The sequence below is a fragment of the Dromiciops gliroides genome, chromosome 1 (genome assembly GCF_019393635.1).
Source record: "Dromiciops gliroides isolate mDroGli1 chromosome 1, mDroGli1.pri, whole genome shotgun sequence".
Taxonomy (NCBI): Eukaryota; Metazoa; Chordata; class Mammalia; order Microbiotheria; family Microbiotheriidae; genus Dromiciops; species Dromiciops gliroides.
Genome location: NC_057861.1, coordinates 607704813 through 607717086, shown reverse-complemented (window position 1 = coordinate 607717086; position 12274 = coordinate 607704813).

Sequence of the window (12274 nt, the reverse complement as noted above, 5' to 3'; positions counted from 1 at the left end):
ATTCAAATATGACATCAGATGCTTGCTAACTGCATGACTCTGGGCAACATTAAGCCTCTGCTTGCCTCACTTTCCTCATCTGTAAAATGAGATAATAATAGTACCTACCTCCCAGGATTGTGGTGAGGATCAAATGAGTTAATTATTGTAAATCACTTAGCACAGCTCCTAGGAACCATTATGTAAGTGTTATCTATCATTATTATTATTATCATTATTTTTTAAAGTATTATATTATTTTCCAGTTACATATAAGGATAGTTTTCAGCATTTGTTTTCACAGGATTTTTAGTTCCAAAATTATATCCCACCCTCCCTTCCCTCTCTCTTCCCCAAGACAGAAAGCAGTCTGATATAGGTTGTATATGTACAATCACATTAAACATATCTACATTAGTCATCTTGTGAAAGAAGAATCAGAGCACAAGGGGAAAACCTCAAAAAAGAAGGGGAAAAACAGTCCAAAAGTAGAAACAGTATGGTTCAATCTTTATTCTTAATTCACAGTTCTTTTTTTGGATGTTGTGAACACATTTTCTATCACGAGTTCTTTGAAACTGTTTTAGATCGTTGCACTGCTGAGAAGAGCCAAGCTTATCACCATTGTTCATCACACAATGTTGCTGTCACCATTTCCAATGTTTTCCTGGTTCTGTTCCTCTCACTCAGCATCAGTTCATGTAAGTCCTTCCAGGTTTCTCTGAACTCCTCTTGCTCATTGTTTCTTACAGCACAATAATATTCCATTACATTCATACACTACACCTTATCTAGCTATTCCTCTATTGATGGGCATTCCCTCAATTTCCAATTCTTTGCCACTACAAAGAGAGCTGCTATAAATATTTTTGTACAAGTGGGTCCTTTTCCCTTTTCTATGGTCTCTTTGAGATACAGACCTAGCAATGTATTATTATCATTATTAAGAATGAGAATATGCTAGATGATTCATGTCATAAATAATATTACCATTAAAAAGGTAATAAAAAATCAATAACCTTCTAGTTCTTTTTTGGTATTCCTAAGTCTCAACATGGAATCAAAAGAACTGGTAAGAACATTGTACTCCTAGGTAAATAAATCAATGAATCAATAAACATTTATGAAATGCTAGGCATTATGCTAAGAGCTGGGGACACAAAAAAGAGGCAAAAGACTCTCTCTGCTGTCAAGGAGCTTAAAATCTAATGTGGGAAACAACATGAAAATAGGTATATACCAAGCAAGGTATATTCAGTATAAGTGGAAAATAATTAACAGAGGGAAGGCACAAGAATTAAGAGGGATTGAGGAAGGCTTCCTTTGGAAGGTGGGATTTTAGTTGAAATTTAAAGCAAGTCAGGGAGGTCAGCAGTGGGAGTGGAGGAGAAAGAGCATTGCAGGGGTGGGAGGCAGCCAGAGAATGCTTTGGACCAAGAAGAGACAAAGTGTGTTGTTTGTGGAACAGCCAGGAGGTCAGTGTCACTGGATCAAACAGTAAGTGTCAGGGGAAAAGGTGTAAGGAAAGTAGAAAGGTAAGATAGGGCTAGGTTTTCAAGGTCTCTGAATGCCAAACAGAGTCCTGGACATGTGTGCTCTCTTGTAGAGGGCTTGTGACCTTCTACGTGTTCCTTAGATATAGCCACTACTCTGACTGATGCCATATGTATGTGTAAAAATGGGGAAAATGTTATTTTACTATTTTTCTTATTCTGATAATTTATTAAAAGCCTTTGTTTGGATTAATTGTATCCTGTGGCAGACTGTTGGGGGCCGCGATGGGGGTATTCATGAGCCATCATTTTTTTAAAGTAGATACTGACTCATAGAGTATTGGCGAACTTTGACTAGTGTTTTGGAGAAAGGAAGGAAAGGGAATAAGAATTTCTATCCCACCTACTATGTGCCAGGCTCTGAATTAAGCACTTTTTACAAATATTATCTTATTTATCCCCACAATAACCCTGAGAGGTAAATGCTGTTATGATCCTCATTTTACCACTGAAGAAACTGAGGCAGACAGAGGTTAAGTGACTTGCTTAGGGCCACAGAGCTAGTAAGTGTCTGAAACTCAGTTTGAATTCAGATCTTCCTGACTCCATGCCTGGTGCTCCATCCACTGCACCACCAGATTTTTCCATGTGTGACCTCTAATTTGTGTTGGGGAGAGGATAAAGTGTTACATTCCCAAGGCAGCCTATTCCACTTTGGGTCAGGTGTAAGGCTAGGAGAATTTTTCTAGCATTAAGCCAAAATATGTTTCATTGAAAATTCCAACCACCTCTCCTTGCCCTGCCCTCAGGGACCCAGGAAAATATGACTAGTCCTTCCATATGGTAGTGCTTCAAATACTCAAAATTATTATGCCCCACCAAAATCATTCCTTCTCTAGTCTAAACTTCCCGTTCCTTTCAACAGATTCTCATATGCCATGATCTCAAAGCTTTTTATCAACTCAGCCTACAGAAATTTATTTTCTCTAAATTGTCACAAATTTGGAGTTAAAGGTGTTCAAACTGATATGGTTTTATAAATTTATATGTGGTTTATTTACTCATATTTTCTAATAATTTATTTTCCCCTTCCAAAATTTGAGGCGAAAATAACCTAGAATCAATGGTATTCATTATGATTAAACATGAAAATTGTTTTAAATTTGTCTCAAAATATTTCTACTTAAAGAACTAGATACAATATGTTGTTGACAAGTTTTTAATATTTGTTAAAAAACTCAAAGACAAAACAAAATAGGGTTATGGAATAGGTTTTATAACTCCTAATCATATATAGAGAGAAATACACTTAATATAATATAATCAGTCTTTTAAAAACTTTTACAAATGGGTCAAAACAGGCCTTGCATTATCCCTAACTCATTTTCTTGCCCATGCTCTGATATGTGGTTTTAGAGTCAATCGTAACCTGCACAAGAAGAGAAGCTAAGATATAAACCTCCAATAATTATCCCTCCATTATAACAAATATAATGTATGTCAGGGCTAAAGGTGAACCATTAAAGAAATACATATTTTCTGATAAGGTTTTAAAGAAAGTCACCAATCAAGTGGAGGAAACCATTTAAAAGTAGCTGGATCCATTAGAGACTATGAATCTGCTTCTGAAAGTGTAGAAAGAGTGTTTCCTTCCTTTGGATTAATTCTTTCTAAAATGGAAACCCTCTTGGAAACTGAAAAAGGAAAGAATCTTGTAATCCTTATCTAGCCTATGAATAAGCAAGAAAAGGAAAATGCTGAGATGGACTTGAATAACCTATTTTTTAAAATTTCTCATATTGACAACTGAAAGATTAGAGTCAGAGATATAAATAAAACAAACCCAAACTTTGTCAAATTTGGAAACTTTTCTAGTTTCCTTTGAGAAGGATCATTTGTGCTCCCTGGAATCACTAGAAGTGGGTAGTACTAATTCATTTTGATGAGCCTTTTGAGGTTCTCTGGTTTGTCTTGGATACATGCCCCATGAAGACAACAGGCCTTTCTCTTGTTGAAATTAACTACTTCACTTCCCTTACAGGTTCAATAGCCACCAATATCCTTTCTCTTGTTTTCTTGATCCTTTCCAGATGATTTCTCACCTGATAGCCCTATTGGCTCTACTTTCTTATTCTTGAAGAACAAACACCTGCTTCCTCCTCAAAGGATCTAGTCCTTTCCTCTCCAGAAAAAGTCTTATATTATTTGCATTTTGGTTTTTAACTCCAAATTTACAGTCATCTTGCCTCTTCCTTCTTCTTCTGTGTGGTTTTTCCACCTTCCAATCTCCTGAAACTTGCAAAAATTCCTGCATGCCTTTTCAGATCCTTTCTATTTTGTTTTTTGTTTTTTTGTACAGAGGCAATCCATTCTAGATTTAAATTTTTTTTTTAAGAAACACTTCACTAAAACACATAGAAACACATAATATCTTGGCCTTTAGTGAGGTATTATTTGACACATTTCCTTATCTCCTCTAACAGGGGAGTTTGATTCATAGTGTCAAGTGGTATGTCCAAGGTCATACTGCAGATGAGTGGTAAGATCAGTATTAGAACCCAGGTCCCCCAATTCTTTGTTCAGTGTTCTGAGTAATTTTCTCAGGTGGTTAGCAGAAGATCTAACACTAGAACTCTGGCTTCCAGTCTCTCAGTCCAGGATTTTTCATTATACTACATTGCTTCTATTGAATGTAAAAACAAAAATCAACTCATATTCTTATTACTAAAATACTTTTAAATTCCCAAAATACACATGTCTCTATTGTCAAAATAATTAATTATGATTGCTTGGGTAGGGAAAATATCTGAATATATAAACTAGGCTTTTTCCCTTTAATTAAAAAACACAAATACCTGTAATATGACATTCCATGTTAGGTTTCTGTCCTTTCAGGGACCACTGTGACCAAAATCTCCATTCATTACCTGGTAAACAAATTTCTGGTGATTCATTCTGCACTGAAATAAGCTAGACTTCAGAAAGCATGGTTTGTCAGCAATCATAAAGGGAGAATGAAGAAAATGGAGCAATAAGAAGGTATTTATCACGTTAGATAAATATTCTATAGACAGTTGCCTAGAATGACAGAGGATTGAGAGGCATGCCAAGTTTCAAACATTGATGGGAGGCACAATGGGAGGCATTGATGGGAGATACAAATCTACATGGATAAAATCCCAGATACCTTGTACCAAGGTATCAAATAGGGAAATCAGTAAGAGGGATGAATTAGAGGGGGGAAGTGAGTTCTTACGTACATATTAAATTTGAGATGACCCCACAGCATCAAGTTTGAAATGTCCACTAGGCAGTTGGTGAGAGAAGACTAAAACTAAGAGGAAGAAATGGGGCACTAAATAGATGGAGGCATTCTCCTCTACCACCTCAGTGTCCCTGAGAATTTGTCCCAGACTCTTTTTTCTTCTGTCTTAGCTCCTTAGCCTTCAATTATCATCTCTATAAAGGTGACTCCCAAGTCTATATATTCAACCCTAATCTCTCTACTAAACTCTAATATCACATTGCCAACTCCCCGTTGGGCAACTATACCTGGTTATCCCATTAGCATCTCAAGATCAGTGCGTCCACAATGAAACTCAGTAAACCTCCCCAGATTCTGTGACATAACCACTTCTTTCTCCAAATGTCCCCATTTCTGTATATGTCACTGTGATCCTTTCTTCTAGTCACATAGATTTGGATGTTGAAGTTATCATTGACTCTTCACTCTCACTCAAATGCTACATTCAGTCAGTTCCCAAGTTTTGTCTAACCTCTTTAAATAATATTGTTCACATCTATGTCTTTTCCTCTATAAGCTGTCATGTCTGCTAGATGAACATCTGTTTTTCTCCTGGCATTTCTCTTGGAGTTGATAGGCAATAAACACCATCTTGACTATTCCTCAGACATTTCTAAAGCCACACTGGCTCTTGGGTAGATGAACATTCTCCAGGTAAAGGATCAGCCTATTAAGGAGGACTCTGGCAAGAAACTTGGCAGAGGGGGCAGCTAGGTGGTGCAATGGATAAAGCACTGGCCCTGGATTCAGGAGGACCTGAGTTCAAATCTGACCTCAGACACTTGACACTTACTAGCTGTGTGACAATGAGCAAGTCACTTAACCCTCATTTACCTGCAAAAATAAAACAACAACAAAAAAAAGAATCTTGCCAGAAATGACTGAGAGACAACCACTCCTGCTTCCCACCCAGTGATTGTCACAGAGCGACCTATTTTCTTTTTACATATATGTGATTCATAGAACACCAGTATAAAAAATGAATCAAGACTTTAGGTAACTGAAAGAGTAAGGGAAAGGTACATGGTGAGTGTAAGAAAGCTAGAAGATACAGCAAACAGTGGCTCACATACGAGAAAGGGAGTAAAAGACATCATTAAGGACATACTGGGAGGAGCTAAGTGGTGCAGTGGATGGGGCATTGGCCCTGGATTCAGGAGGACCTGAGTTCAGGTCCAGCCTCAGGCACTTGACACTTACTAGTTGTTGTGACCCTAGGCAAGTCACTTAACCCTCATTGCCCTGCAAAAAAAAAAAAAAAAAGAAAAAAGAAAAAAAAGACATACTTTATATGACTAGAAATGGAAGTGGGCCAGTCTTCTAGCAGAATATGGACATAACAAATCCTTGTGCTACACTAATACCCATGAAATATTAAAAGAACAAGATGAAGGCCTTAACTCCAATGGATAAACTGTCTTTGGGGTATTTGTGAAAAGACAAGGATAAAAATAACATAGATAAAAGTGTGAATAGCTCTTAATCCACAGTTATTACTGTAGTAATGAGGTAGTACCCACATTAATCAGATCACTGATCCATCAAATAAGTAAAATATCCTCGTTGCCTTTTATTTCATACATACATCTCACACCACTTTAGGATTTTATTTCTACTGTTACTCAAACATTTCTAACTTCTTCCTCAATTATATTGTACTGAAGAAAGATTCCTTACAGTTGATGAGAACCTCTAGATGGGTCTATTTGTAGATGTTTTTATGCCAATTATATCAAATTCTAAGAATGTCAAAGAGCCTCCTAAATGAATTCCTTATTTTTTAAAAATAATTTGTTCTAACTATCCTTAGAAATGGAAAAAAACAGATAGATGAGGAGTGCCTACTGCTCAGACCATAATTTGCAGACATATGAATAATCCCGACATCTGAACCATCAGTACACATATCTCAGACAGACACTGTGAATGGACAATAAATGGGGCCCATCATAGAATGTGAGAACTATCATTGGATTGATTTGCCTTTGGGAAACTGTGAAGAACTTTTGATGGGTTCAGGCAGGCTATCCCTGGAAACAATAGCCCATATTTTAACAACAATGATATTACGTGATTATCTATTATAGTCATAGAATACCAATTTCCAAAGAAATAAAGTACACAGTAACTCAAATGGCAATGGAAGAACACAAAGGTTGATGAATTTTTTTTAATTGCATGAGAATATAACCTATATCAGATTGCTCTCTGTCTTGGGAAGGGAAGGGAGGAAAGGAGAAAAATTCATAATTCAAAATCTTATAAAAATAAATGTTGAGAACTATTTTACATGTAACTGAAAAATAATAAAATACTTTTAAGATTTAAAAAGTAATAAATAAATAAATTGCATGAGAGAAATGGCATAAAAGTTATCATCAAATTTATGTATGACCAGAAAAGAAGATGGCCTGGTTCAAAAACAAGAAATAACTGAGGGAAAGCTTATATGTTTCTACTATTGTGTCCATAGATATCTTGAATATAAATTATACAAATTTATTGTACAAGTTATATTGTGTACCAATAAGTTGTACAAATCAACTTTTTGAACCCATCTCCTCTCCACCTACAAAGCTACCATGCTAATTTCAAGCTCCCATTCCCTTTCACCCAGGTTATTGTGAGAAGCTACTAATTTGTCTACTTTCAATGTTCTTTCCCAAGGTCACTGACCTAGATTGGTATAAGTTTCTTTGCTGGTGATTTCCTATAGCAATAAAATCATAGATACAGTCTTTATGGTGGAAAAGAGAAGCATGTTCTAATATCTCCAGGAAAAAAATACAAATTCCTCATCCTATCATTTAAAGCCTTTGACAATTTGCCTCCCACCTATTAGTTGGCTTAATTCATATCATTCACCTTTTAATACCCTATATTCCAGCAAAAATAATCCATTGGCTCTGTTATAATCAGTTAGACATTCCATCTCCTGCCACTGTGACCAATACCCACAAGACACTCCATCTGCACCTTTGCCTCTTAGAATCCCTTCCTTGATGGCCACCATGGTACATATAGCATTTAATTAGTCCCTTCCAACTCTATGATCATATTATAACTCTAATACATACCATTCTTTCCCTTAAATTAATGTGTATTTACTCTTCTGTGTATATGTTTATCTCTCTAGTAGAAAGTAAGCTTCCTAAGGGCATAGACTATTTCATTTTTGTCTGTATCCCCAGTAGGTAACATAGTACTTTGGACATAATAGCTTCATAATAAGTGTTTGCTGAGTTCTGCTTAATCAAATTTAATATATTCAAAAGAAGAATATTAATAAGAGTCCTACATATAACCAAGATGGATTATTCTATGTCTGGATGTGTTTTTATTTTGGTGGTCATGATACTACTTATTAATTACAACCTCCGCATCATAATGGATAGGTGGATTTCTTAGGTTCGGCATCTTCTACACCAGTGATGTCCAACTCAATAGAAACAAAGGCCACTAACCAACATAAGGATCCCACAAGGCTTTATATTGACTTACAAAACCACACACCAACATTACCTATGTTACATTGAATTTTTACTTATTTTGCTATATATTTCCCAATTGCATTTTTTGCAGGGCAATGAGGTTTAAGTGACTTGCCAGGGTCACACAGCTAGTAAATGTCAAGTTTCTGAGTCCATATTTGAACTCAGGTCCTCCTGAATCCAAGACCGGTGCTTTATCCACTGTGCCACCTAGATGCCCCCTCCCAATTGCATTTTAATCTGGTTCTGTAGCACTAAGGTATACTGCAGCCTCATTGGTTAACAGGCTGCATTGCATACTTGAGATCTCTGATCTATATAACATCTATACCACTGGTTGAAAACCAGGATCAGGGACCTACACAGTACCTAAAATCCCAGTTTATCAATGTTCTTTTGATAAATTTATTCCATTTCAATTCAATTCTATCCAATTCTACATGTATTTAGAAAGCATGTGCATCATGCCCACTATTGAATTGGCATCTTGTAGATACAGCCAGATTAGTGTGAATAGTGATTCCTGTGAAGTAGTCACATATATTTTACACCATTCATATATATGCAAAATATAATCATTAGTTCAAGCTCAATGAAAATATTCAGTGCAAATTCAAATAATGCAATCACTTCACAAGATTCATTATTTACATTAATTGGGACCTAGTTGTGATACTTTACTCTAGAAATCATTATATATTCAGATCAGATCCTTCCTAGGCCTGTTAAACATGTGTCATTCATGTTCTGCCTCAGAATTCATCTTTTTTTCTTGTACAAAAAAAGTTTCATCATGCTATGTGAAATTTTTCCTTTATTCCCTTCATACCAAATTTAAATCACCTAAGATCCCATAGCTAATTGAAGAAGAGTTTTATTTCATTCATTTTAGTGGAAAACTAAAACCCAAGTCTTCAGATTCCAAATCCAATGCTTTTTCTATTGGGCAATGCAGCATGGCTTTAGGGGGATGCATTGTTGTGCCCCATGGAGCTGAGATTGAAAGTGGAATATTATTAGTAAGCTTCCTTCTTTCATATTTTGAGGTATGTTTAGCTCTTTGGCTAAGCATAAAGTCATTGAACTAGAAGGGTGTTCAAAAGAACAGCTGGTCCATCCCCCTTCTTTTAGACAAGTGAATGTCTAAACCATCTGGGATAGCATGAGGGCAAAAGTTATGTAAAAATATACAAATCACTGAGTTCAAGCTGTTTTCTGTCTCTATTCCTTTGAACAGGCTACTTCCCCACCCAACCCCCTCCGTATACTAAGTCTTCATCTCTGTGTCTGATTCCTTACTCAAGACTGAATTCAGGTGTTACCTTAATCAGGAAGCCTTTCTTCATCTCTCCAACCACCATCATCACCCCTTGTAAGACCTTTTTCCCTCTCCATTTACCTTGTATCTATCTATTTGTGTGTGTATATATATATATATATATATATATATATATATATATATATCCTCCTCCCCCACCCATCCCCAAAGTAGAAACAAATTCTTTGAGAAGGGGAATGTATCCTTTTTGCCTTTGTCTCCCTAGGGCCTAGCACAGTGGCTTACCTATAGCAGGGCTTAATAATTTTTTTATGCAACCAAATGATATCTATTCCCAACAATTATTCCAACACAACCATTTACACTTTTTGAAAAGGGAGAAACTGAACTGAATATATTCTCAGGTCAGTAGGTTTATAACCCAATAGGATTATTCCCAAACTTATCATCAATATGGGAAACAGATGAAAATTCATTCAGAGATAGATAAATATGGCACCCAGAAAGTAGTCTAAATTCAACCTGGTTCATGATGATCAAGGCATGGTACTCTACTGAAGATGGGGAATAGACAAGAGGACTTCTCAAATTCCTTTCTGACCCTATATTTCTATGACTGTCTATTACCACTAAATCAATTCCCACTTCATTTCTAAGTTCCTTCATGAGACAACATACGGTGCCTAGAAAAGATGAGACAATTCAGGCCTTCAACTGCTCATTTCCATGTATTAGCATCCTTCACACCGGAAATAAATGGAAGCATACACACTTCTGTGAAAATAGGGTATGCATGGCTACCTTTTAATGCTGGCGTGCTATGTAATGGACACTGAGAGTACATTAAGTATACAAAAAGTACAACACATCTTCTTCACGATACAGACACATGTATAATTTATGAATCATCAATTCTATGTCATGGTTCAAAATCTTAATAGGCTTCTGAGCAGATGTCTTAGAAAAAGTTTCTAATGATACAGGCCAGAGGAATTATGGCCCTATTTTGGGTTAGTCTTGACACGATAATTTTGCAGCTATGAAAGTTTAAGTTCCATGTCTTCTGTCCATAAAATGTCTGACAGCCACTGAATGACAGGCAGCTCTTGAAATTGCTTCCAGCTGAATACAATCTTTTTCCGGTGACAGGCAGAACAATGTCCGAGAATTTCTTGTCTTCATGGGATTTTTTCTCAAGATATTACTGTTATGTATGTGTGTATATATGCACACACGCACACACATACACACAATCAAAACCTACCTGACTGCAATATAATTCTCTGAGCTTTTATTATTTGCATCCTGAGATGCAAGGAGTGTGTGTGTGTGCATATATGCGTGTGTGTGTGTATATATGTGTGTGTGTGTATATACATACATATATATGCTAATATGTATATATTGTATGCAAATAACAAAAGCTCAGAGAATTATAATGAAGTCAGGTGGGGTTTGATTTAGTGTCTAATAGAAGGCTTTGCAAAAATGACAAAAAACTTAAAAGGATTTGACACCTCAAAAGAAGATATTTCCAAAGTAAAGCAGGCAAATTGGTAGAGAAAATTTACTTTCAGAAGTAAAAGACTCCAAATTCATATGCACTGAAATTCTCTGAGAGTTGTTCAGTTGCCTTCAGGAGAAATGGAATTCAAATGTCCTCTGTTTAGTTTACAGATCTTCAAATCAGACAAGGGGAAAGTTCCTCCTTTTTAACATGCCATCAAAACTTGGGAAACTAGCCCTAGCACACTTATCTAATGCGTGCCATGGGGTGGGACATAATTCTGGTTCGCTTGTATTATTAAATCATTATATTAGACATAATACACTGAAGAGTAATGTGATGAAAGCAATGAAATGTTTGACATATTTTGCAATGTCCCAAACCACTATATGGTTTTCTATTTGTTCTCCACATACCTTAATTCACCATAGATAGCAGAGTGAGCAAAATAGTGAAACGGGCAAAGTAATTATTATCGCCCAAGTCACCCAGTGCTGTTATGCTAGCGCCTATTTGACTTAACTGGTATGGACCACCACACCATGCCACATAGCAACACACCAAACCTTTAGCTTACTCCCAATCAAAATAATCTTGTCCTAGGTCATTCACTTAGGGCCATATCTCATTCTTCTTAGAAACTGATAAATGATGATGTTAATGGCTACTGAAGACTAACACATTACCCTTCCCTGATAGTATCTGGATTTTTATAGCAGCTTTTAATGCAATACCCTAGAAAGGTGACTAATGATGGGAAGTTCAAGCACTGAGCTAGGGCAGTGTCAGAGATAATTTTTATTAGGAAGGTCCCATTCCTAGAAGCCTGGGAATGAAACTTTCTCACAGTTGGCTTGCTAAAGATTTGATGTGGTCAAATAATGATCAAGAAATCCAAAAAGTAAGTATAATAAATTAATGTTTCCACATCAGAACTGCACAAAAGTTAGTACAAAAATAAGCTCACAGGAAATAAATAGGAAAGGGGACTCACCAGAAAATCCAGTAACTTTCCAGCACAGCAGAGACCATCCAGAGATACTTAAAGTCTGTAGGATTCTATATTTGGGGACAAGATCACAAGACTTCTTCTCTAAGAAAACTTCAGGGGTGGTCAGAGACCCACATCCTGGACCTTAAAAGCCACTGTCAGTAGCAAGTACCAGTGAGGTGTCCTTGCAATTACTGCAGTATTCAGACAGAGACAAAAATGGGACCATG